We start from the raw sequence: 23,456 nt of genomic DNA, 5'->3' as shown, positions 1-23,456 counted from the left end.
TTTGCAGATTCATGGATCCACGTACACCAAATGAACCAAGGGTCTAAAGTTGTTGCATTCAAGCTATTTTAAAGGGGTCATCGGATGGCCATTTTCCACAAGTTGGTATGATTCTTTAGGGTCTTCATGTAAAGTTTGGTTAAACATACTTTGGTTAAAATTCCTCAATGGTTGTGTAAAAACACACCCTTTTTACCTCCTCAAAAACAGCTCTGTTCACAGTGACCCGTTTTGGTGAATGTCTCTTTAAATGATAATGAGCAACTGATCACCCCACCCCATTCTTCCGTGGGGAGTGTCGACACAAGACAGGTAAAGAGCTGCCTTGGCGGACAGTATACAAATGGCTGAGGGCGGAAATATGCTAATACGGGACAGTCCGTCAGTGGTCATGGGCAGAGCAGAAAATCCAAACGGCTTGATTGAGAGTGTTTAGGCTTTTTGAGGATTTAAAAAAAAAAAAAAAAAAAAAAAAAAAGAGTGATTTTTTTCATTGTATGGTGGTTGTGACCACACACACAGCAAAGAATTTGGGGTGTCATTTTGGTGATCAAAGATGAGTTTTAATGGATACAATTATTGACTACAGGGGGACTTTAAGATAATTAGAACTCATTTGTGGAAAAGAGAGACAAATAAAAAAAGTTATTATAGTTATCTAAAAAAATAAAAATACTTGAAAAACTAACTGAAAAAAAAAATCATTAGAAAAAAAAAACAACTTTTTATTTCAGCTAGTTGCCAAGGCAACATTTCTTTTTCAACTAAATAACTAAATAAAAAGTGAAAACTAATTCAAAATATTGATAAAAAATAAAATAGTATCTCACTAAAATAACACTGAAGAGGTGACATCTTGTATGTCTCTAACAAGATAAGAAAAAGAGAAGAGACGAGGAGAGAAATAAAAGGAAAGGGAAGAAAAAAAGACAAAGAAAAGAAAACAAAAGACACAGAGGAGAAGGGAAGAGGAGGAGATGAGGAGTTAGTTTGCCACAAGACCCCTGTGAGCTGAAGGTTTCTCCTGCTGTTTTTTTTCCTGAGCATAGCCAAGATATTCTCAAACTCGGCTGAAGTGTCTGCTGGAGCTCACTGCAAGGGAGAGCAGGAATCATGAATCAGCCTGTCACTCAGTGGAATAAAAGGAAAACCAAATGATAGGGAAAAGATGGGATGAAGAAGTGTGTGCAGGTGCCCGGCGGCAGAGCTCCAGGCCTGCTGAATTAGTTTAATTAGGTATGTGCTCCTGGCTGTCCTTTTTCAGCTCTGCTGCACACGTATTCCCTCTGCAGACTCCACGCCTTCAATCCCCTAATTTTTCTCCCTCTCCGGGCCGTCCTCATTGTCTCCTCCCTCCTCTAATCTAATCAGAATTCCTCTTCACTCTCCATTCCTCTCACAATAGCTCCATCATAGGCCAAATGGGGATTGCAGGGGGAAAACAGTGCAGAACGTGTTCGATTATATCCGGCTGGTTAACTAGTAAATATGTCTGGGAGAACACAATCAATTTGCCGTCGTCAATGTCTGGCAGAATGGCTTGATGGTATACAATGTAAAGACAGTGCAATCGTTCGTTAGCTTTACTGCACTAAATTATTTTATGGCCAGTTGGACAGTGTGAACAACAAATCAGTGAACCGTGAAGTGTAATGTGACCCTGGACCACAAAACCAGTCACACGGGCTACATTTTTTGAAATTGAGATTTATACATCACCTGAAAGCTGAATAAATAAGCTTTCTATTGATGTATGGTTTGTTAGGATAGGACAATATGGCCGATATACAACTATTTGAAAATCTGAAATCTGAGGGTGCAAAAAAAATAAAAAATAAAAATAATAAAAATAATAATAATAATAATAATAATAATAATAATAATAATAATAATTATTATTATTATTATTATTATTATTTTAAAACATTGAGAAAATCACCTTTAAAGTTGTCCATTTATGTTCGTGATTGTGCTGCATTCACTCACAAAAATAAATGTTATCTATTTATGGTAGGAAATTTACAAAATATCTTCATGGAACATGATCTTTACTTAATATCCCAATGATTTTTGGCATTAAAGAAAAAATCTATAATTTTGACCCATCCAATGTATTGTCTACTGCCACAAATTTACCTGTGCGACTTGTGACTGGTTTTGTGACCAAGGGTCACTAATAAATCATAATGAGGTTCATTCCTTGGATGGAGTGACTGCGGTTTAACAAGCTTCGCACACAAGACCAAATAGCTACAGACTGTGAATGGCTTACTTATATGTAGTTGTCTCTGAAAAGTAAGCCGAGATGCTAAAAAGTAGAGATACACCGATGTATCGGCCAACAATCAGTTTCGGCCAATAAAAGCAATTATTTTCACTACTGGCTGATTGTTTAAAAACAGCCGATGATCAGTGGCGATTATATCCTGTCAATCAAAAGGGTACGGTTACGGTAAAACATGACCGACTGTGTGTGAAGAAAAATCTCTCATGTTGAGTTAGTTAAGGCAAGATAATGTGACAACGCATTAACAGCTAAAAACAGCTACATAATAGCAGGCTCTATTTGACCCTATGAATCACCCGTTCAAGCCAGGGTTGCCAGATCTGCAATTTTTCCCTATACTAAACATTTTTGTAGCGTGCCTCTCACCCAATAATCGCAAATAGCTCTGTGCTTTGTTACTTCTAAAAAGAAAAAGTATCATCTTTCAAATTCTGTCCATTTTAATCACAAAATTAAAACAATAAATCTCTTAAATGTGAGATTGCTGTAGCGCCTCAGTTCAAGCAGCAGCTGACATATTTAGCATATCTACTAAAAAGTAATATATAAACAATCACCTTTAAGTATGCACATATCACCAACACATCTGGCTTTCAGTGGACTGAAAATTACCTATACCATCCATTAGGTTTAATCAACAAATGTAACCGTGTTCGCATTCTGACCATCAGTACATAGTCCACAGAGAGTGTTTGCTCACCAATTCCACCATTTAATGCTTACATTACCTGTATCTGCAAAAAAAAAAAGAAAAAAAAAAAAGAATCAGTCCCATTACAGCAGTGCAAATGGCTCCCTCATGGCTAATCACAGCAATCTGCAATTGAACCACTTAAAAGGATTAAAATGAGGAACGGAAAGATGCATTCTCTCTTTTTCTCATTCTTTCATGTGATGATAAAATCTGGGAAAATATCTAAAAATAAGTCAAACAAAAACACAAAATTATTCAAATAAATATGAAATAAAATAAGACCGCTTTAGATACACATTTTATATAAATATCAATTAGAACAAAATTTCAAACAAAGTCAGAGCCATAGCCTTTGCTCTGACACTCCCTCAAGCATCCCGAGTTACAGTCTAATCTCATGGTCCTTTCCTAAACCAGTTCTTCTCTCTCATCTTCTATCATTAGCCACTTTTCCACTGTCAGGCCAGGGTGAGCCAGGGCAAAAAAAAAATGGCCTCTGAGTCGGACCTCAAGCACAGAGGTCAAAATCAAGTTGCGTTTCTGCTGTGCCTCGCAACGCTACCCTAAACACCATCATAAATAAGCCTCCATAGAACGACGTCACACACATTTCACCAGCTGAGCTGACTGAAAACTAGCTAGATCGCAAAATGAGGTAAAGACCAAACGTTCGCTTCTGTCATGCTCAAGACTTAAGACTCCAGCACCGATATTTGAGCAATGTTTTACAATAAATAAAAAATTCAGTGAGAGAATCATGCTGAATCGAACTGGGATTTACCATTTAACATAAAAAGAGGTGCTTCCCATTTATTTGTGATCACAATTATTCACAAAACAACTCCATTAGGGCGTTTAAGTTCACCTTTGTTCATAATCACTCATCAAGCCCCAGTTGGCCCGCTTTGGACCAAGGTATACAGCGTACATACTAGGGCTGTGTATTGGCAAGAATCTGGCGATACGATACGTATCACGATACATGGGTCACGATTCAATATATTGCAATATATTTCGATACTGTGCATAAGGCGATATATTGGGATTTTTTTAAAGTAGGACTATAATTTTAGAAAAAATAATATTTAAAAAAAGACATGGTGTGCATAAGTCAAAGAAGTTTACTTTAGGTTAACAATTCAGTTCACAGAAAATCAGACTGCCAGTTTGGTATTGTGGTTCACAGGTTCTTAGTGAGCAAATTTTTATATTTCTCAAGTAGGCCATAATAAAAGAAAATACATAGCCCCTGTCACAATATAAAACAACAACGTGAACTGGACGAAAATGAATGAAAGTGAACAAAATGAATGTGTCATATAGGCCTATTGAAATCAAGCTTTTATGTAATAAAAGATTTTAAAAGAACTGGACGCGCGAATGAGGCAAATTAACGTCTGCCGCGCTAAACGCCTCATTCGCGCCACAGGACCTCCAGACGCGCATAAACGCGTCTTTGCATTAACTTAACATTGAGATCACTCGCGCCAGACACTCTATTCGCGTTTGGTGTGAACGCAGCTTCACGGTGCGTGTCTACTACAGCGGCAAAACTACGCTCGGTGCCGCTGGCAACGCTGTAACGTCTCCGCTTTGGGGTGTGTCTGTTACGAGTGTGTGTTTTTTTCAACACACGGACAGTATAATCATCATGCACGCGATTACATTTAGAAATAGACAAGCTTTGTTTCCAAATGCACCAAGCAAAGATCCTTTCAATTTTATAAACCCAGCCAATATAATAACAATAAACACATCCAAAATAAAATCTTTAACATATATAAACAACTGCAAAGCGTCTAATTTGTAAACAAAATGATTTACGCACTAAATCCATCATAAACTGCCCAACCTTTTGACGCTCTCAGTCGCTCTCAACGCTTTCTCCGGTCCGCTGTCAATCCCAAAATGCACTGCTGAGCGTGAAGCTCGACTTCCATGGAATGAATTGAAAACGCTTGCTCCGCTCGCTCCGTGCCAGTGGACACGCACCGTACGGCGAGCCTTTTAAACAACATAAACGTGAACCACCGTCTTACCATGAATATTTTTGGACGTAAAAAAAAAAAAAAAAAAAAAAAAAAAAAAAAATCGATATTGCGTTTTTGAAAATCGATACAGTATTGCAAAATAAAATATCGCGATACTCATGTGTATCGATTTTTTCTTACACCCCTAGTACATACAGCGAGCCAAAAACCCCTGGTCGTTAGCCCCGAGGAAACCCCCGATAAGGCCCGATAAGGCCCGATCAAGCCCTGGAAGTGACAGTGGAAACGCGATTGGCCCTGGCACGCACTTGCACGCTCACTTTTGGCCCAACAGTGGAAACACGGCTACTGTGGCTTGTTTCAAACCACTTAAGTTGGCAAAATGTTACTAATATTAACTTGTTTTTTTTAACTATAGTACAAAATCAATATCACATTTGTATTCATGCTGATATTTGGAGAAAGAAAAAAACTTAATGCGATATTAACTATATTACATGATATAAATATAAAAATATATATATTTTTACCGCTTATCTTAAATTTTGAGGGCATTATAAATGCATTTTAAGACTAAATCACGCAGTGAAAGCGTGCATTCTAAATACTCACACGCACTACTCTAACCTACATCACATGGAGTATGCATGCATTCTTTGGTTGTGTTTTTGTAAAGTGAGCGATATACTCAATGTCAGATTGCATATTGTAAAATCAATAATTATGATATTATCATAGATGATATATCACACACCCCTAATTATTACATATTTGATTTTTCTTTGAACATGTCCGGGAGATACACCAGAAAAGCTCTACCTTTGCAAGTTCAACTGTGCATTTCAGCTGCACAAAGATAAAGTGTGTGTGTGTGTGTGTGTGTGTGTGTGTGTGTGTGTGTGTGTGTGTGTGTGTGTGTGTGTGTGTGTGAGAGAACAAGAGAGGTGTGGAAATGATAGAGAAAGTGAATGACAGTGAATGGGTAGGTTACAGATGTGGGTATTTCAGAGTGACTGAAAACTTGGTATGCACAAGAGTGTGTAACTATGCGTGTTACCAAGTGTGACTCTCCTGGAAGGATTCTTGAATGTATTCATGAGTACGTGGTGAGATGAGTGGCAGTTTGAGTGCAGAAATTGTGAAACAAAATGGATAAATGCATATGGTGATTTAAAAAAAAAAAAAAAAAAAAATCATATCAAAAGAGTAGAGCCATCATAGACAAAGCCAATTTAGAGTGGACCAAGATGACCCTGAATCAGTCATCTTGTCACATATATTTGACATACAATTTCACATATATTTGAAACAACAAAATGCTTTTTAAAGTTTATAAAAAATAAAAAAACATCCCTCATCCATCACTCTCCATTAGGAAAAGTTAAATACGTCAATCTGCCCTGCCTGATAAAGATAAAACTAACTTCACTGCATAACTGCCTGCAATGTGTATCGTACCATCAGAAAAAAAGCCCAACCCCAGCAGAAACAGCAACACTCTGCAGAGATTTTTTTTTCCAATGTGGCATAAATGGCCTTGTAGGCTTTGACTGACTGTCTCTGAGATTCAGTAGAACGTCACATACTCCATCGGGTTCAAAATCAACAGCCACTGCAGGAAAAGAAAGGAGCTTGCGAGCAGCTATTACAGTGAGGTGCCACAGGGCACACTACTGAGCCCGCTGCTGTTCAGAACTGCCCACAAGAACACGAAACCGCTTTGACCCTTCTTAATCTCTGCCTTTCTCTTTAGTTTTGTTCTGAACCGTGGGAATTTCAAGACGACTGGGGCGCGTTCAGGTGAAGCTAATCGGATCTATGAGAACAATGTCATCACTCAGATGAGTGGGCCCTGCCAGCCGCCAGTAGCCCCCAGGGACACTGTCCCACAACTTCCATCAAAATGAGCAACAATTCCTACAAAAATCACTCTGAAGTTTGCAACAACAGTGCAGACAGTACTCGTTAGTGCTATTAGCTAGTTATGTAAACCAGCTGCCTCTATGCAGCAGTAAGGGACAAAGGCGCGAGATGGCACACAGTGTGTGGTGAGCTGTGCATGTTGCAGAACGAGCCTGCGGCGAAGCACTGCAGCTGTCAAACAGTAGCTCTACCATGCATCCGTGACTGATTACCAAGGGGCCGCTACGTCACATGTTCACACGACGCAGGTCTCCGCAAGTTGTTGAGCCAAAAGCGTTGGAAAATGACAAATTTGTCCTTATTTTGTCTCGTTTGAGTCACTGTGAACTGCAGTTAAGCCTGAGGCCCAATGTGTTTTGGGCTCTCCTGCTGAGATTTTAATTTGTTTAGCTAAAATGCTAAATCACAACTTGCATGCTTTAGGTTACTAATTAATAATGGGGAACTTCTGCTGCATTGGGAATGAATTTTTACACTCCTCTGGAGAATAAAATATCCCGCTACACTGCTAATAAACAGAATGTGTCTCATAGTGTCTCCTTCAGTTTAATTAGGTCACTTTTTGTCATATGGCTGAATGAATCGTGCCATTTCAGCAGTGGACACAGAACTAATACGATCAGGGCTTTTGTTAATTGGAGCACTGAAAGTCACATGGCCATGGACTTGAAGCATGCACGCTGACAAATCACTAGTAATCACGCTAACAAAGGGAAGCCATTTTGCATATATCATCAGATTTAACAACAAAGAAGATGGATGCAGGACTGGCGCTGGCAGCATGGCATTTATTGAAGTGTGGGACATACAACGAAGAGTGCTACATGATTGGGTTGTGCTGCAAATTATCAGAAACAAGTAGGAAGGGGGGAGGTGATGGCACTTTGATTAGGCCACCCGGTGCAGCTTACACCAGGCAGAAAGCGACCAGAAACCACCTCCGGATGTGCGTGGATCTCTCCCCAGGGCTCGGACACACTAGCACAACTGAAATGAGGACAAATGAGTGTGTTGCAGTGTTGACATCAAAATGGCATGGGGACGAGGGAGCCTTGTGATGGCGTGCCGAAGTGTGGCCTGGAGACAGGCCAGTCATCGCTGGCACAGTGGCGGCCGCTGCTCCTCTCCGCCTCTGCACCATGACGGATGGGCGGGCAGACAGCTGTTTAACATCACAAGATTAAGAGCCTCCCATAGCAGCCGTCAGTCCAACACCTATCAGCCTGAAGTAAATCTCCTGTCTCCTGCCTCTCAGAGAGGAGTGTGAACCGAGGAGCCGCTCGAGCAATCGGCTGTTAATCACCTAACCTCTATTGTTCTGCCATTACCGAGGCCAGGCCAACTCCTATCGCTCTTCTCCTGCTCCTCTTTCACTTTCACTCCCTTCTCCCCACCCTTCTCCTCCCTCTCCTGCCTAAGGATGTGTATAGCTACATATTTTCAAAATCGATTTGTTGGAGGGTTGCCTGAATGGCTAATTGACTAATCAATGTTAAAGAAGCCCTGTATAATTAGGGTTTTTGGGATTCACCAGACACAAGTTTAACATTTCTTATTGAGGGTATTAACATAAGACACATCATTGAGTTCAAGCATGCTAGAGTCTCCAGACACTCTTACTGAATACATCCTAAAATGCTTTCTAAATTCATCTTATTGATATCATTGTGAATGATTCATCCAAGCATGAGTTTCATTTTTTTTTTTTTTATTCTGAGCTCATTATTTATCAAAACGACTTAACTTGAACTCCTGGTGAAACTACAGACTTCTCCCTAGTGACGTATGCCAGATTTTTCAATCACTTCAAACGCATTTAGATCTGCCTCCATCCAGTCAACAACTGATGGATAGAACCATGGATGGAGCCTCTTTTTTGATAATCAGTTTCACTTGCATACATCACAATACAGATGGAAAGATCTGTCACTACTTCCATTTCATCACAACTTTAAAAAACAGTGCAAGACTCGACACAGAGACCAAAGATCTGCATGTTGCTCTAAAAAGGAGATGGATTTAAAGATGCCGTTTCAAAATACTGCTGCTAAAAATATCAGAAGTCTAGATAAACTAGTTTGCCAAGTAAACTAGTGACCCTATTCCTACTCCTGCTTCTCTTTCCTTTTACAATCTCTCTTTTTTCCCCCTCCATCTCGTTGCTGCTTTGTAACCCACATCTCCTGTGCCCTGCTGGGAGGTCACTGGGCATGAGGAGGTGGATCAGCAGTAGCTGCGAATGCCGCAGTGTAAAGTTACACGCTCCGGAGACTTGCATGAGCTCACACTGGATAACACTTCCGCCCTGATGGAATTGCGGATAAACATGCCAATGTTTGGGGTTTTTTTTCCATCATGGAGGGTAATTTTCACTGACTTCTACAATTATTATTAGGTATATTATTACAATTAGTATGCCAATTATATCCCCTAACCCTATACCTAAACAACATTTGATCATTTAAAAGTAGGGATGCACCGAAATGAAAATTCTGGGCAAAAACTGATCCGAAAATTCAGGATTCACTCGGCAGTAAAACCAAAACTAAATAATTAAATCAAACTTATTTAATAATCAACAATCAAATAGCTAAAACTGAGTTGTATAAACATTTAAATTGCACATAAGGCAGTTTATAAAAAAACTTTTTAATAACAGAATTGTTTCTACTCCAGTTTGTTGGTAAAAGAGACATTTAAATGACAATAAAGTGTAATAACTTGTTTCCATGACAGATTTATTCAAACATACATTAAAAAAAGACATCACTAACAGGTAAAAATATAATGAATATGTAATACAGAAGAGGTGAAACAACGCATTGCTATATCGATTAGGGCTGAACGATACATCGTCATCGCGATATGAACTCGCGCGATGAACACATCGCAACAGACAGCCTGACACGATGAATAAGGGAAAGCAGTTTGACCTATCACGTTTAGCCCTGAAGACATGGTTGGCGCGTTCATGCTATTTGGCCAATCAGGTGAAGCCCCAGGAAGTGTCAGCTACGCTCAGATTGATTTGTGAGATGTCAATTTAGTTGCAACACTGTGCCGTTAGCAAATACGATGGCGGAGGAAGGAGAGGAGAGTGAGGAAAATGTGGTGGCTGACGAAGACCTTGTGGTGAAAAAGAACAGCACTTCAGCTATATGGAATTATTTTGGATTTAGGAGAGATGACGCGTTACATCCGCGAGGGTGGCTTGCTCACTTCAGGTTGGTGGAGAGTTCCTGCCTCAAGTGGAGGAGTTTACTGTAAGTATCTTGGGGTTTTGTTCACGAGTGAGGGAAGGATGGAACGGGAGATTGACAGACGGATCGGTGCAGCTTCTGCAGTAATGCGGTCGATGTACCGGTCTGTCGTGGTGAAGAAAGAGCTGAGCCGCAAGGCGAAGCTCTCGATTTACCGGTCAATCTACGTTCCTACTCTCACCTATGGTCATGAGCTTTGGGTCATGACCGAAAGGACAAGATCCCGGATACAGGCGGCCAAAATGAGCTTTCTCCGCAGGGTGGTTGGGCGATCCCTTAGAGATAGGGTGAGAAGCTCTGTCACTCGGGAGGAGCTCAGAGTAGAGCCGCTGCTCCTCCACATCGAGAGGGGTCAGCTGAGGTGGCTCGGGCATCTTTTCCGGATGCCTCCTGGACTTCTTCCCGGGAAGGTGTTCCGGGCGCGTCCCACTGGGAGGAGACCCCGGGGAAGACCTAGGACACGCTGGAGAGACTATGTCTCCCGGCTGGCCTGGGAACGCCTCGGTGTCCCCCCGGAAGAGCTGGAGGAAGTGTCCAGGAAGAGGGAAGTCTGGGCATCTCTGCTTAGACTGCTGCCCCCGCGACCCGGCCCCGGATAAGCGGAAGATGGATGGATGGATGGACGCGTTACAATCACAGGTAACAGACTAACCATGTTCCGTACACAACGATATTCCGTACAGATGACCTTTTCCCACCGATCGCTGAATAAATATGAGCCATTACAGTTATTTTAAATGGCCGTTTTTATTTCTATTGATTTATTGATTTATTTGAGTATAAAAGTTATTTTCCTCACATTTGTTTTATTCAAAGAGAGATGTTTTTGTTGAGTTTACAAGAAAATATTTTAAAAGGGGAAATTGAACGTTAATTTCTTATAGTTATAATGCCTCATTTATGTGTAATTTGTTCAATAAAAGCATGTCAAAAATTATTTATTTGATTTCTTTATTCAGTGGGAATAGGCTATTCAATGTTTAGGTTCGCAAAGAACCTATTAAAGCACTAAGACATGAGAACTGTATAGCTAACATTCACATTTGAATATTTATCGCAAGTCATATCGTCATCGCAATATTAAACAATGTTATCGCACATCGCAGCTTTTCCTCATATCGTGCAGCCCTAATATCGATATCGCGACACTAAAACGCACCGATACGTATTGTTGATGTAAACGATGTGATTCATGAAATAGAGTTTGTTTTATCCAAGACTCAGCTTACTGCATTTATAAGGTGTAATTAACCCAAAAATGTAAATTGTCATCATGTACTCAGCCTCATGTCGTTTCAAACCTATAATATTTTCATACAACTTCCAAACACAAATGAAGATATACTTTTTATGAAACCTGAGAGATTTCTGTCTCTCCATTTATAATTTTCCACATCCCTCAAAGTGAAAGCTCAAACATAAATTTAAAAAAAAATCACCATATTACATTTAGTTTTAGTAGTTTGCTTATTCAAAGTGTTTTAGATGGCTTAATCTGATATGTATAGTACATTAATAGCAGGAGATGCGGGACATTGCGAGCAGCGGGAGAGTCTGTGTTTCAGTGAAATTACTACATTAAACTACCATATGTTGAATATAATGTATAAAAATGCAATGGAAGAATATTTGTGGGTCCGGATAATAATAATAATAATAATAATAATAATAATAATAATTAATTAATTAATTAATTAATTAAATTAATAAATAAATAAATAAATAAATAAATAAAAGAAATAATAATAAAGAAAAAAAAAGAAAAAAAGAAAACTCCTTTATTTTGACTTAAATTATCACAATAGCATTGTATTGTGAGTTCAGTATGGTGATTTGTATCAAATCGTGACGCGTGCATCATTACACCCCTATAATACAGTGCATATATTTAGCAAAATGCTTTTCTCTGGAGTTATTTTTTCTAGCTAACTAATGAGTTAATAGACATTGAATATCTTACTTGAGGTAAATGTAACGTTAAGTTAGGGCTGCACGATATAACAGAAATCATAATTGCCAATTATTCCCTTGAAATTGTAATTGCGATTATTAATTATGATTATCACAATTTACATATAGGTATATTATAATAAATGTTTATACAAAAATTGTTACACAGACACGTACTGTCCCCCTTCACTTAACATACACATAAATTGTAAGAATATGATAAATTGTAAGAATATGATAAATTGTAAGAATATGACTCATAGTAAAGACTACTAATAAATAAATATTAGGCCTATGCTAAAGCTATTAAATAGCAGTCCCAAACTAGTTTTTGTTAATACAATGTTGGTATGAGTCATTTAAAAATAAAAAAAATAATGTGAAAATAAAGTGGCATTTTGGGGTTATGGAAACGACAGTTACCATGGTTAATACACAATACTACAGCGATACACAGCGCGCGGTGCTGAATTTGCGCATGCAATTAAAGAGTGCGCGCTACGAGCACAGTATGATGGCTGACAGGTCAGGAAAGTCTTTTTGTTTCAGCGTACACATACATCACTGCCTGGTAGTTCCTATTGTGCTGGGTTTTCTGAAGTAGTTGTGATTCGCCTCATAACATATAAACATGCTCTAAACACACGCACGCAGAGTGGATTTTCTTTTGTAATCGCCGTGGTATCCTTAATCGTAATCGCGATTATAAATTCAATTAAGTGTGCAGCCCTACGTTAAGTTTTATTGATGTCTTTCCCCAGTTAAAACACTGATTGAATGATTACATGAAACAGGATTCATTTTGGCAAGTTGTAAATATACCTGGTGTTCACCCATGTTTATTTCGTGCTTTAACTAACTAGTTAAACTTTGATTTTAACTGTTCAAAGAGCACCAAAACACAATTTCAAAATAAAAATCAACAGAATTTTAAAGTTAGGACTTTGCTTCATATTAAAAGTAACAAAGCTTTTGTGATTATTGGATGGTAGGCACGCAACAAATGTTTAGTAAAGTTTTGTTCATGCTGCCCCACAACAGAAAACAGCACAGACTAAAAGATTTTAGTATTAGGAAACCATTTTATTACTGATTAAAATCGAGAAAGTAATATGGTCAATCCAGAGCCAGTCCACACAGCTGACATGTTTAACTGTTGTAGCTCATTCACATTGTGTTCCGGTCCCTGATTTTGGCTCTCCAAAACCATATTGGCCCGATACTAGATGCTTCTGACGAAAATGTCCTGTAGCCGAAATTTCAGTGCATCACTATTTACTCTAAATTGTAATGTAAACAAGCATTTTCTGTAAAGCTGCATTTAAACATGTATTGTGAAAAGCACTACACATGTGAATTGAATATAGAAATAGTGGTTTAATTCTGCAACATCCATGATAATTTCACAATACATACATTGACATCTACATCCACGCAAATGCAGATGGACGTCTTTGTCTGTTGTGTCATATCTTGTAATGTTTGAAGACACCCCCATTACCCTGTCTATTCTCCTCTTTCCAATAAAATAAAAGCTAACCCCAATTAGCTTAACAATTTCATTGTTTCATTGCCCAGGAAATACCTCAAAGCCATGTACAATGCCTTATGCTGTTTTTAGGATGAGCTTTTTTTATTTTTGAGCATTGATGACTGGATATATTTCTCAAAACAAGATGTTTCTACAGTCGCCATGGCATGATGCCACAAAGAGAGCAGACGTTTTGACTGTGTGTGTGTGTGTTCTGGCACAAACCAAGCCTTAACATCAAAAATAGAGAAAACAGAATATGCAAAACTATGGAAAACTACGGAAACCTGACCCGGTTAAAGCCATCTGCTATGCAACTATGCAAATGCAGTGTAAATCGAGTACAACTACGGTTGGGGCGAGGAAATAAATTACAGGGCAGGTCACATGACCTTGTGCTCCGTTTATAAGACAACAGGAATGCTGGGTCGCACGTAGAGTGAAGCATTTACTCTGCTCGCATCTGCCCACCCCTCCTCCTACTCGCTCTGGCATCTGGCACCTTCTCCCACTCTGTAATGCCAGGTAATTACCTACCCTATCTGTTGCTGCTTACCCATTCTACCTACTCTCAAAACATTCAGGAAAAGCAGTGGGCTCCTTTAATTATCTACTTTCTGCATCACTCTGGAATGTGTCCAAGTCAATCCCCCTGGACCGCCTCAAAATAAATCAGGGATTCATACCAGAAACAGCCACGTTTGAGTCCAATGCACAGCGTAACAGTACGTGTTGTGGGCTGTGCTGCTTATGTTGAGTACTGCAGTTCAAGCGACAATGTAATCTGCAGCTTCAAAGGGTACCTGGGAAAAAAGCGAGTCTGACCTGGACCTCTTCTAATGAAAAGTGCCTAAGCGGCCTTAATCACTGGATTCACACCATCGCGAACATGCACCGTGTTTGAATGCTTCTCAATGACCTGAGGTCCATTAACAATTCATTTGGGTTAGCAAGTAAAGTTCATCCAATGCCAGTGAGCGAAATGGAAAGGAAGAAAAAAATAAATTAAAAAAAACTACTTCCCTAGAGGTGGAAACAGACACAAAGATCTCTGCGGTGACCTTTTTCCCCAACTTATCATCCGGAGAAGTGATCCCTAGTGTTTTTTTCTCGTGCTTCACTGGCATGGGGACTGAGTCACACGTCAGCCTGGATTAAAAGATGCCCAGTACTCCAGGCCATGTGTTGCCTTAAGAGAGACCGCGCGTTTGCGCGTGTGGACGAACTGTGCACGCGTGACCTTGGACCTTGATAGAGCGGGCATGACGTGTGAATGTTGTGTGGCCTTAAGTTTATATGTGTGAGTCTAACAGCTGTCATGTCATTCTGGCACCTACGTTCTCTTCAAGTCTTCTTGGTTTCCCAATTTGCTTCAGCTTAAAAAAAAAAAAAAACTACATACAGTGTCTGAACAAAGTCTGGGCTGATTTATAGACCCCCTGGTGACTTAAGAGACACAACCATTTAGCTATAAGCTTGCATAGACAGTCACGTGACAAGGCACAGGGCTGGTCCTTTGCTGCTATTCCTTCATGTATACTGCAGTACACAGGACAAATGAGTGAGCTTCACCAGACAGAGGGGCAGCTCCTCCGGAGCGCAAGGCAGACATCAGTGAAAAGCTCTGAAGCTATGGATGTCTGGGCCTCCCTCAGGGTGGATCATGCCTTCACCTTCAACAGCATCAATAGACGGCCGTCCGCACTTAGAGGGAGACTGTACATGTATTGCACATCAAGGATCCGTCCATGCAAGAAGTGCTGAAAAGCGAGACAGCCAAATAGCAGGAGTCTGGCGAGTGAGTCAGAAAGCAAACAGAGTCAAAGCATGATTCTTTCTGTACCTCTTTTTAGTACGTGTTCCTGTGAATGCGATGGGATGGTTCCGTGTTAATGGCCTGCCACATCATTATAAAGATTAAAAGAATTAGCCAATATGCTAAAGATATGTCATAGCCTAGGTCTGTGTAATTACGTAAAAACAGAGTACAGCCTATCCCTCATGCTTTTCACTTTTCATATAATCAACATAGATGAAATAAAAAAATAAAAAATTATTTAAACATAAATATGAAACTAAATCGTTTTCTTTAATGACTAGGCTATAACACAGGTACGATTTTCGAACAATCATCAAATATTATTTTGCTTGATATGCCAATCCTTAATATTTGGTGTTTTAAATGCCTGTTTGAGGTCTCTGAAAGCAGCACTAAAAGACTGCTTTAAAACTTTCACAGAGCGCATAACATTGTTTTTTACTCATAAATGCGAACACGAAAAATAAAATAAAATTACTAGTTTATGTTCTGTGGAGAGCCAACCCTTCTTCATCCGGTGGGTAGTAGTACTTTTGGTTTGCGCAGTGTAATTCACAGAATTACAAAAAAATATTTTGCCACCTAAAAGTTAAAGATTTTTCGTGTCACGTCCATGGCATGTGTATTTCCCTCATATTAAATATAAAACTCATGTGTAGACTAATATTTTTCTAATGTCTGCCTTTATTATGGAGTATCAGGGTTCCCACACCTAGGTAAACTTCAAATTCAAGGACCTTTCAAGGACTTTCCAGGTCCAATACCCTCAAATTCAAGGACTTAATGTGGGGACACATTTCAAGAGAGAGTAAGGTTACATCGTGTCAGCCTATTTTTGCAATGTTTCACGGTGTATAAATGAAACGCTGAGGTAGGCTATCATCGTAGTAGTTTCGTGAACATGTGAACGTCATGGCAATGTACAACACAAAGTACTTCACGCGGGAAACACTTAACGTAATGTGTAAATGTTCGTAACTAACGTAAATCAAGCAAGCTAGTATTCTTAGACCATGAAGAGTTGGCAAAATAACGCATTAGCGGACCGGAGGGAGTAATATGGAATTTTTTACAAATAAATTCAAGCACTTTTAAGGACCTGTATCTATGTATGTTTATTTTCAAAAACTTTCCAGGGCCTTGAATTTATTTTTTCAAATTCACAAACGTTCAAGGATTTCAAGGACCCGTGGGAACCCTGGAGTATGGATATATAAACAGACGTTTCAATATGGTATTAAAGGCATTTTCAAGTTTCAAGTTTTGACTGCAAATGTCATGTCCATAACGCTGGAATTTCCCAATAGTAATTTAAATATGTGGTAGCATTGGATCTGGACGGGAAGGATAACTCTGAGAGTTGGAAGGGGTGTGTCGTGATTCTGCCTTCTCTCACCGCGACACAGGTTCGTGGATCTGAGTGTCGCGATTTCGGTTTCATATCGCATATCGTTACAGCCCTAATAATCATAGACGACACCACAGGTTTTTATATAAAAGAAAGAATGTAGCCTACGTTTGTATGTAGGCCTAGACAATTTATATTCACAATACTTACTAAAATAATGATTATTTTATTGCATTTGTAATAGTTGTTTGAGGAGTAAAAAAAAAATTATAATAATAATAATATTCAGTCGGTCTTAACACAAGTTTACAACCGGCAAGTCGGTCGGACTAAAAGGAAACATTTTTTTTTTTTATTGGGTCGGTCCTAAATTGACAGGGTCGGTCGGGTTACAGCAAACAAGAATATTTTTAAGGATGGCCTAATCGTTATCTCAATTAAAAATTGCGCAGCCCTAATGTATCATACTGCATGTTTTCCTTTTGTTTTGTGCTCATCTCATATTAATAATTAAATAAAAAGTATAGATCATCATCATGCAGCTAGTAAGCCTAATTCATACCCAGCATGAGCATAACAATGGAAGACATCATGAGGCAATGTTATGATGAACTATCATCATGCTAATTGCAAAATGCTTTAAAAAGTAATTAATTAAGCAGTGCACAAACAATCTGACAACTTGTCAGTTAACCAACACTGGGTCATTGTGTGAGCTGCACGAGACAAAATTCAATCCTAACACAGTCTCCAACATGGCTTACTGAGGCATTCCCTTCAAAACGGTTCTTCATACACAGATGCCAAATGACAGCACAGAAGGACGATAAAAAAAAGCAGGCTCACAAACCAGCCAGTCAACCTTCGTGTACAGACAGGGGAGGGGAAAAAAAAGAAAAAGGAAGACCACCTGTCCATCAGGAAAGCCACCAGGTTTCCTTCTTCCCCCTCCTCTCTCAGTATCTCTGAGCCCAATGATGGCCAGCGATACTCCTTATCAGCTGGTGAGATGAAATTTAGTTCCAGGCCTAACACTCATGGGAGGCTATTGATAATGCTAGTCCCCCCTTCTGCTCTCCTCTCATTTTCCTGAAGTGGGACCGGCCTCGCCTGGCCAAATCCAAACCACAACCATGACAGCAACTGCAAAACTGATTTCGAATTAGTGTTACGGGATGACATCTACCGTGTTCCAGCTATGGATGAATACGATGAGCCATGCAAAACCCAGATGTGAGGCCTGGCAGTGGGCATCCCCTTAGTAAAATCCCCTCTTTTTCCCCACTGCTACCTGGACAGAAAGCTAGGTCAAGCTGCTGGTGATGGGTGTGATGTTGTTTTGACATCCATGCTGCTGCATACCCCAATGAATAATCGATGGTGCTTGAAAAAAGAATGCATTTGAATTTTTTTTTCTTATTTTAGCACTGTTTTAAAAACGCTCATGAAATTTTCATTGTTTATAGGTACAAAGCCGGAAACGGCACGTCTAACATGTTCAAAGCGGTGTTTTTCCATTACTGACCGTATCTCCACAGCTAAGAATCATTAATGTTCTTCATGCACAGAGCAAAACCATGTGCATCTTTGTGTCCACATTTTTATAGCCTCGTAAATGGTTGCATATAACTGTCGAACTAACCTATTACACTGACAGACAGCAACTATTATGTGATATTGATCGCTCAAGCCTTTCAATAGCAGCGGTCCTGTCGATTTGATCAACTGGAGAAGCAGAGTTTGTCTAGAGCGTGTCTCAGTCGTAAACTTTAGGAACACATGTCTGAATGTAGCCTACATTTATCAAAACTCAATTTGACTGATTCACCTCAGCAGTTACTACACAAGTGATTCATATGCAATTAGTGGTGTTAATCATATACTAATAATAAACCGTGAATTTAATTACGTCCATGATGTATTGTCATCCACAGCAAATGCTACTGGATTTTCGCACACACCACAGCTCAAAAAGATTTATCTGACACCAGCTCACAATCGAGTTCTTCAGCCCTGGCTGCCCTGCCACAGAACAGTTGGTGATAGAGCTAATAGAGGGTTGCAACATGGCAACGGCAGAAAAACACAACAGATGTTCAAGAGGCCGATACAAAAAACAGCATTTTGGTGGCTTCATTCTTTATATGTCCTGACGTCCATTGTAGTTGACCAATGTATAGGGGGCTACAGGATTAGTGGAGGCAAAAACTGACAATTTGATTAGTACTCTGCCTCATGTTCAAAAACTGTATGACTTTCTTTCTTCTGTGTAACATTAAATTGGGGAAATTCAAAGACAAAATTATGCAAAATGTAAAAAACGAACGATACACGTATTCGTATTGAACCGTTCGGTACGAGGCTTTCGGTTCGGTGTGCATTTTCAAACCGAACGGTTCGTTGGACCATTTTTCCTGCCTACCAAAATTTTGTTATTTCAAATGTAGGCGGGTCGCGCGTAAGCGACGCTGGTGCGACCACAACATTGTCCAACATCAAATGGCAAACTTAAGGTAAGCGGAACGAAACTGAGCTACTCGTTATTGTGTTGTTGACGGACCGCTTATCAGTTTGGACCAAAGCAGCGCGAGCCGATCTTGATCAAGCGACACGGTTGCTACACAGCGCTAAGAGATCCAGTAAAGAAATCATTTTAATTCGCCACTTAAGTGATAACATTGCTGCGAGATCTAGTGACAAACATTCACATTTCTCCGTTATTAACGGATCAAACAGCGCGTGGAAACCAGGAAGAAACATTGTGCCATGAATGAACTATCCAGTGTCCACAGATCTGCAACATTCACCATGGGTTTACTGTAGTAACACTAACTGTAACCATGGAAGTTTGGCAGGAATAGTAGGCTACAATGCCTTCAAGTAACATTACGTCGGTTTTATTTTGACATTATGAATAAAATTGCTGCCCTCAAATGTTAATCTGAACTAAAATAAACCTTAGGGTTTAAAAAGCCTAGGCCTACTACAATATTAGGTTACATTTAATTTTTTCCAAGGAGCTGTTTTGTTTTATATGCTCCTAATTAGAGTCAATTATAGCTCCATCATTGCTCAAAGTAAAAAAATAATAATAATAATCATACATATCATAAAATTATGTTAGTTTTAATAAAATAAAATAAAAATTCTCTGCCACTTCTTTTTGCTGTATCGAAAACGTACCGAACCGTGACACAAGTGTATCGTATTGAACCGAACCGTGAATTTTGTGAACCGTTACACCCCTAATAGATAATCATAAATATAAGTCTATATTTCAAGTATTCTGTGACTAGTTGCATAAACTGCTTAGACTAGTGTTCCCCCATTGAGTCTTCCCCCACTAATTTTTCAAAAGTCAATTACATAAAAACATAAGCCCCATCCGGGCGGAACTAGTATTATTCAGGGGGACGTTAGAGAAATTAGTGTTTCACAGACGTACTTTGTGATTTTAATTCTGTTGACAACCTCAGTAAAAATTACATAGGAAATTATCTGCTGTTTTTCAGCAAACTCAACGGTCCTCTGAGAAATCCAATCCTGTTTGAATGCGAATGTCTTGCGGATATTGTATTATCCTAATGCTTCTCATATGTTTTTTAACTACCTGAGCTACCATTTGCGCACCAATGTTCGGTATGCTTTCATTTCATTTCAATTTCAGTATAGTTTCCGACGAAAAAATAAAATTAATAAATGAAGCCAAATCACAGAAACTGCGAAGACTGCCCATTAAAATATCAGTGTCAGATAAGAGTAAGATACTTGTCTAGATTTGGCTGCTCACTTATGTGGGTTTATTATAAACAGCCACTTCTATAAACTTGTGAAGTTTACTTATATAGGGTTTTTTAAATAAATTAAAATTATATAAATTAATAAGTGGAAAGACATACGTCATACGTGATGCACAGCACATGAGGTTTCTGTAACGCCCACATCTATCTAACCCACACTCCCACCTCTATAAGAAACTGCGTCTGAAATCGCATAGCCTACTCTTGAGTAGGTACTTGTTCTATATAGTGTGAATGTATTCCAGACGTACTACATTCGCCATGTTGTCATCACGTCAGTTGTGTCGCATCACTGCCATTCACAAATCCTCTCCCGTTGCCTCATATGGAAGCATATGGGTAGCAATATTCAATTTGAAATGTAATATGCAAAATGAAAATGCAATATGTAATATGGCAATGCATTTCTGTATTTAAATTTACATTTTCCATTACAATTGAATTGTGCAACATTTGGTGTATTACAGAATTGATTATATATATTTAATATGTTCAAGCAAAACCGATAATTTAAATGTTATTTTTCTTAATTGCATTTACACTTACAGTTAAGACACTTGCGATTGCATTTTGTCCCGCAATGAATGTAGCAAAATTCAATGTGCAAATTGAGAATGCATTCCGAGCCAATCACGAATAAAGATAAGCATAGTCCTATGTGTATCAGACAATGAGAATATTTTACGAATACGAAACCATCATTAACAGTCCATTATCCCAGACGTTCCAACATCGCACTGGTTCTATCACCTGCATATGAGTAATAATCTTCAGAAACACTAGCATTTCTCTGTTCACACTCCATTTCATCTACCAGTGAATTTAACGGTCGTATCAGCTCTGCCTCCGCCTTTCATTCCAACACCACTTAACACATTGCCTATGTTTAGGCTACCTGTTGCAGAGCCCCGCCTTCACGCAGTGATTGACAGGGTGGGAGGGGGCGGGGACGTGATTGGCTAGGAATGCATTTTCAATTTGCATATTGAATTTTGCTACATTCATTGTGGGACGTTTAATGACAATGCAATCGCAAGAGTCTTAATTGTGAGGGTAAAGGCAATTAAGAAAAATAACATTTAATTGATCATTTCGCTACAGTTTTTGCTTGAACATGTTAGACATATCTAATCATTTCTGTAATACATTTTAATTTTGCAACTTATAAAGCGTTAAAATATGGATTCAATTTACATATTAAAATGAGTGTATGAAATGGCAAAATGGCCATTTTACATATTGCATTGTTATTTTGCATATTACATTTCAAACTGAATACTGCTACCCATATGCTTCCATAGCCTCATGGGATAGTAAAGTGTCCATCTTATGCACACTTCATAAACTCGCCAGAAGTAGCATGTCATCTGGGTTCTTTTTACTGTTTTATGAGTACTGTGAATTCGGACATACTTCTTTTGTCACATACGTTTTTTCGCCTAGTAGGGAAGTTGCCATTTCGGATGCAGCCAAGCCAGTTAGTCCAGTCCGCATTTGGTATGAAAAATCACAGACGTCGTCAAGTGATAAGTATTTTAACTCAAACGTTGTTTAGAAAACCAGTTCCATCCAAATAGGGCTATGATTTGTTCACAAATTAGACTGATCTGGTACTTAGACTGATGATACACCGGTCGGGATGGGTATCACTGAAAAACTACTGAAATGTAAGTCTGTGAGGCTTGATATTTTCTGTCATAATTCGCTGTCATTATTTGAAAGAGAGCAGCCAGGAAATTCTTAAATACGTCTTCCACAAAAGAAAGAAAACCATATGGGTTTGGAACAACCTAAATAATGACATTATCTATGAGTTGTTTGGGTACAAATTTGAATGTGCCTTACACTATAGAAATGCTGTTATGTGGTGAAATGGACTCCCTAAACTTGTTAATGACGATGCATAAAAGAGACTGAATCTTCTCAAAATATTAGACATGTCCAGAAACACTCCCACAGGCCTCGACTGTTATTTCATAAGTCACAATTTATTCGGACCATGTTTACATGTGTCCTTTGTGAACTTGTTTAGAGGGTGTATAATACCCTCCACAAATTCGTTCCACGGAAACAAACATTTTAGCAGCAACCCATTCGGAGGATGATATAGCCCCTTATCCAAACAAAAGGCTGTTTTATTCCCACGGCTTTTCCATTTTTCTCTCGCTCTCTCTCGTGCATCTGAAGAGCCGCACATGGCATGACTCGAATGGGGACAAATCAATACACACAGCGACCGTTAGTAACGCTATACTGGCACGCAGGTGTTCAACAAACCCATTACCAATGAGGAATTATAAAAAGATACACTTCCGAGGGGTTAACAATAACAGAGAACAGACAATAACATCTTCACTTATGAGTCAACACCATCCGTTCACTTCCCCAGCCCCGCGCATCACCTGCATTTGTGAAAGCACATATTCTGATGACAAAAGCATCTGCAGAGACACACAGAAGTGCCCTTACCTGTGTTTGTGGCAGAAAGTGAGGGCGCGTTATCCCCACTTCTCACTGGAAATTGTTCGTTGGTCTTTTGTATAGTCCAGAGACGCGAAATGCGGTTGTTTGCCCTCCCCTTTCACTGGCGTACAGACAACGGCTGTGTGAGCGCGTCAAGCCGCTCCACCTGCATGAAACGACACAGCAGATCTGCCGCTCAGTGCGCGCGTTCTCCCGGTAGCGGTTATAGGCGCGAAATGAGGGCGCGGTCAGTGGAACACCTCACCAATCATCCCGCGCGAGCACTTCGCCTTCCAACCTCACCGACGACAGGATGACTGCGGCACAGCTGCCTCAATGTGACTTACTTTTACAAAATCTGGACCACCGACTATGTCCAGTAACTACGTC

The 23,456-nt window shown here is 39.4% G+C and overlaps 1 protein-coding gene across 1 annotated transcript in view; it reads right to left on the bottom strand.

Annotated features, from left to right (window-relative positions):
* nrxn2a (neurexin 2a) overlaps window positions 1-23,245 on the bottom strand; it is a 432,089-nt gene extending 408,844 nt beyond the window's left edge. The window contains exon 1 of the mRNA XM_084387273.1: window positions 23,073-23,245. The gene's annotated coding sequence lies outside the window, so the exon portion shown is untranslated. The remainder of the gene's footprint in view (window positions 1-23,072) is intronic.
* Window positions 23,246-23,456: the final 211 nt, after the last annotated feature.

The sequence above is a fragment of the Rutilus rutilus genome (assembly GCF_951802725.1).
Source record: "Rutilus rutilus genome assembly, chromosome: 18".
In the NCBI taxonomy this organism is placed as follows: domain Eukaryota; kingdom Metazoa; phylum Chordata; class Actinopteri; order Cypriniformes; family Leuciscidae; genus Rutilus; species Rutilus rutilus.
Note: the sequence above shows the minus strand (reverse complement) of the source record. Positions and strands in the feature narration are given on the sequence as shown.